Raw genomic sequence first — 5,464 nt, forward strand, 5'->3', positions numbered from 1 at the left:
TCCTGGATTGACGAAAAATGGGGGAAACATATTGTCATTAAATTCCTCCCCAAAAAAAAATTTGTTGCGATTTTTTCAAATGGATTAGAAAGGGATCATTTCCTTGGATTAAAAAATTGGTTCTTAAGGGATCATCCACTCTATCTTCAACCATGGACGTCAAATTTTAACCCTACCACTCTTTGTGGATTATGATAAACCAGTTTGGATCAAGCTATATAACTTATCGATCAAATATTGGAACGAATCTTGCTTGGATAAAATTGGCAAAACTTTGGGTACTCTTTTAGAAATCGATGAGGAAATAATCAAAGACTACTTATATACTTATGCAAGAATGAGGATTGTGGCTGTTAAATTAATCCCCTCTTCGATTTTCCTCTTATCTACGAATGGTGATTCGGAGCAACAAATCGAAGTCGAAAAGGATATTATTGCCTGCACAGTATATGGTAGCAAGACACATTGTGTGGATAGTTGTTGAATCTATGTTAGGAAGGCTCATCCTAAACCTCAAAAGAAAGTCAAGAAAGTTTGGAGGGTAAAAATGACTCCCCAACAAATGATATTCTACTTATTGAAGGGCCTAAACAGGTTGAAAATGCCCACGGTGTTGGTATGTCCCCCACTATCTTGCAATCCTCCTCGGATCTGACTCTCAATGTGCTTATAATTGAAGAGGTGGCCATTGCGGATCAAGTTTTCATGGATGGAAAAGTTGACTCATGTTCGAACTAATTTGATGATGATGATTACAAAGATGAGTTAGATTTGATTGAGCCAAGAAGTATTAGCCAAACCGCTAACCTTCTGTTAGGAAATGCCAAGGGCATGAGAGGAAGAAAAAGCAACTGGACCGTGAGGGAGGAAAGAGCAAAGGAAAGAGGGATAGTCAGTGTCTTGGAATTTCCGAACAAATCCAAGGGAGGCAAATCCTCCCTTGGAGGGCAATGAAGATCACCTCATGGAACGCAGGGCCTTATCAGCCCCTGACAAAAAGCATCTGGTCAAAATGAATTTGGCCAGGCTTGACTCAGACATTATTTTACTGTAGGGAACTAAGCTCAATGGGGATAAGGTGATTGACTTTTTAAAATTCTGCCACAAATGGGCAGGTATCTTTCAAGATGCTCGTGGCTCTACGGGGGGCCTTGGTTTGCTATGGAATCCCTCCACTATTAATGTTATTCCTATACATTCCACTGATCACTGGATGGTGGTAATCATATATCATAATGTACTAAATATCTACTTCCCTTTGTTCAATGTGTATGGCCCTATTGGAACAGAGGCAAAACACAATGTTTGGGTTGAAATCACGAACTTGGCTGATATCTTGGGTTTGGGAAAAATCATCATCGCTGGAGATTTTAATGCACTGCTGGTTATGGATGAGAAGTTGGGCGGTCCTCGGATGCCAACCAAGGTAATTGAATATTTCAGTGAGTTTGGTGCTAACTGTAAACTTATTGACATCATCCCCAAAAATGGGAAAAACACCTGGACAAATAGAAGGTTAAATTTTTCAAAAATCTCTGAAAGATTGGATAGGTTTCTTGTGGGAGAATGATGGATGAGTGGTGATCTTTCTTTGGAATCTGCTATCACCCCTCAGGTTGGATCTGATCATCTCTCAATTGTCCTTTCTATTGCTAATGACACACTGAATCATAAGAGCTACTTCAAGTTCCTTAGCATGTGGTGGAGAGATCCGAAGTTTAAAGAAAACATTCAAAATTGGTGGAAGGATAGCAACATATTCTCTGGCTTTCCCAGTTTTACATTCACAAAAAGAATGTAGTTCCTTAAGGGCAAAATGAAAATTTGGAACAAAACATCCTTCAAGAACATTTTTGAGGAAAAAATCAGAATTGAGGAGGAGCTTGATCTTGTTGGCAATAGGGTCATGTGCAATGGAATGACAAAATTGGATTTCGAACTGGAAAAGTCTCTCAAAGAACAATACTCAGAAATCCTAAAAAGAGAAGAGATCTACTAGAAGGATAAGTCAAGAGAGTTGTGGATTGTTGATGGTGATCTGAACACGAAATTCTTTCATGCCTCTTCAAAATCTCAGAGAATGAATAATAAAATTTGCTCCATTAAGGATAATGCTGGAAACTTGGCGAACTCTACTTGGGAAATTGAAATTGCTGCTTTAGATCACTTTGTCAACATCCTTGGCAAGGCGGTGATGATTGAGGATTGTTCCATAAATATAAATGAGATTATCGACCCTCTTGTCAATAAGGCTGATTATGAAATGTTGCTCTCCCCTTACACTCTAAATGAAGTTAAGTTTGCTACATTTTCTTTACATCCGCATAAGGCCCCGGGTCTGGACGGGATGACTGCTGAAATATTTTAAAATTGTTGGGACCTGTTTGGTACTGATATTTGGAAGATTGTGGAGGAATTCAGAAAGAAACAAAGGTTTGTAAAAGAGATAAACCACACCATGATTTTGTTAATTCCCAAAAAATCGAATTGTGAAACAATGTCAGACTTCCGTCCAATCTCATTGTGTAACACAATATACAAAATAATATCAAAATCCATGGCTTTGAGACTCAAGAAGCTTCTTCCAAAACTAATTTCTGAAAATCAAAACAGATTCACTTCGGGTAGGGAAATTGCTAATAGCATTATACTGGTTTCAGAAGTATTACATTCTTTACACAAGGATAAATTAAAAGGTATGGTCCTCAAGTTGGATGTTGCAAAAGCCTATGATTGAGTGAATTGGCACTTTCTTCTGGGCATCTTGGCAAGATTTGGATTCCCATGACAATGGTTGGAGTGTGGGTCAGTGCAAGAAATTGAGTCCACTTTTTGGTCAAAAAGGTGTTTTCCCTGATTTTCAGATTTTGTCTCATTTGAGCTTAAATTTTGAAACACTTGGAGATTGAATCTTGGAAAAAATCGATAATATAAAAGATAGCCCTCTTAGTGTACTTTCCAAATATGTAATTTATTTTAATACCCACATAATAAAAAAAAAACTTTTGAAATGGAGTTCTAAAAACTATGTTTTAAAAATGCATGTTTCAGGACCATACCATGCATGTGTATGACCCACACTTTTTGACACAATTAAAATTATTTTCTCAAACCATTTGGGAAATGGTTTGTAACTCACTGAAGATTGATGAGCATATTGATCAGGATTAAATTGGGAAAATATTGAAATCTAATTTTCAAAATTTTCTATGTTTTAGTAAATTGCAATTTTGAGGGTCTTCGGTGCATTTTTGGACAAATGTTGGGTGTAGAGACATCTTTGATTCTTCCGAAATTTGGTTCTAGATTATTTGAATACCTTTCCAACGCATCAAACAGTTTGTAATTCGGAGCTAGGATGAGAAAGTTATGCCTTCTCAAAGTGGACTAAATTTTATATTTAGTTTTTTTGATAATTTTGATAGTTTTAGTAGTTTAATTGTAATAAACATTATGGTGACTCTTCGTTTCAATTCCAAGGGATTTGTGTGACCCTTGGGATACATTCGACTTGTATAAACTCCAATTTTGAATAGAATGGAGACAGTTTTTGGTTTGCAATCTTCTTGTTGTCAATTTTTGTGTTGAAATCTACAATACCGCAGGTATCACACCAGGTATTGTAATCTGGTTTTCATAAATCAGATCAGTGGTATCAGAGCGGGAACGCTCCTTTATGCCAATTTACACAAGGTCTTCCTACCAAAGATTAGGATTGGATACACAAGATTTGTCAAAATACCCACCTTTGAGACGCACACAATCGAAGATGTCAGACAATGATGTTAAGAAGTTGGTCGAGGAAGCTTTAAATAAGCAACGAGAGGAGATGATGAGTCAATTTTCAAACCTCCTACAGAAGCAAAAACCCTCTGAATCTGAAACACCATTTCGTGGAAATACCCCTTTCAAAGTGCAGGTCAATTTCGACATCCCAAATTTTGAAGGAAAGGTCAATGCTGAAGCTGTTGATAACTGGTTATCAAAGTTGGATAGGTACTTTTCTGTAAATAATTTCTCAGATGCTGAAAAGATAACATTTGCTCTCCTCAAAGCTGAAACCCATGTGAAATTAGCATGGGAAACCAAAGTAGCAAACAAAGAACAAGAATCAGTTGCTGAAGATGATTTTATACTATCTCTTGATAAGAAGCCCACATGGGGAGAATTTGTGGAATATATAAAAGAAGCTTACCTCCCGGAGGATATATATGAACAAAAATACATAGAATGGCAGCTTCTTCGCCAAAGGAGGGATCAGTCTGTGCAAGATTACACCAATACATTCCATTCACTTTCAGCAAAACTCGGTATTAATGATTCAGAGAAGCATAGAATTTTAAAATATCGGAGTGGACTTCACAGGTATATTCAAACAGAGATGGATTTTTTAAATATTGAGACATTGGCAACTGCCTATAAATATGCTACAAAAATTGAAGAAAAATCCAAGCAAAGATGGAAGAGGGACTACTTTGCAAACAACAAGCCAAGGGCTGAAGGTGGCAATAAATTTGCAGGGAAACAGGTGACCAAGGAACCTCATTCAAATTCACCCAAGAGCACATGGTGGTCTACTAAAAAGACAGACACAGGCATGTGGTGTGAGCTGCATAGGTCCCCAACCCATAATACAAAGGATTGTCGAAGTATTAAAAATTTGATGACAGAAATACGAGGGGAGGAAGCTGAACCTGAATCACCACCAATAGATAATTCTAAGAAAGAGGAGAATGATTCCATCATAGAAGCAAACCCATATGCCGTAGTTGGAACTGCTAAAGTATTTCCCCGTGAAGATGAAGAGAGACTTTTTCATTCACAGATGTGGGTTGATGGAAAGCCTCTACATTTTATTGTTGACAGTGGGAGTCAAAAGAATTTGATCTCTAGGGAGACAGTCAAAAGATTAAATTTGAAAGTGACAAGACACCCACAACCATACTCTATGGGATGGGTGAATGAGGGACAAGATATTCAAATCAATCAACAATGTCGTTTGCCATATTCAATCAAGCCTTTCAAGGATGAAGTGATATGTGATGTAGCACCATTGGATGTATGCGATGTCTTGTTGGGGCAGCCATACATGTATCAGAGGCATGGGGTGTATGAGTCAAGGCCACGTAGTGTTACAATCAAGCTTGGTGAGAAGAGGTACCGAATACCAGAGGTATGTCCAACAAAAATTGCATCTTTAATTAGTGCTAAACAATGTAAACGCTTGATTGCTCAAACTGGAGCTTTTATTGTACTCATGATTCGTCCTGAACAAACAAAGTCAGTTGTTCTTAATACACATGCTAAGGTAACAGAGAATCAACAAAATCAAATAGATAAAATTTTGAAAGAATATCACAATGTGTTTACACCACCAGTGGGAGTACCAACACACTGTCAAGTCAAGCACTCTATTGATTTAATTCCAGGCACACCGCTACCACATGAGCCAATATATAGAGGT

Source organism: Cryptomeria japonica, chromosome 2 (assembly GCF_030272615.1).
Source record: "Cryptomeria japonica chromosome 2, Sugi_1.0, whole genome shotgun sequence".
NCBI classification, from domain to species: Eukaryota; Viridiplantae; Streptophyta; class Pinopsida; order Cupressales; family Cupressaceae; genus Cryptomeria; species Cryptomeria japonica.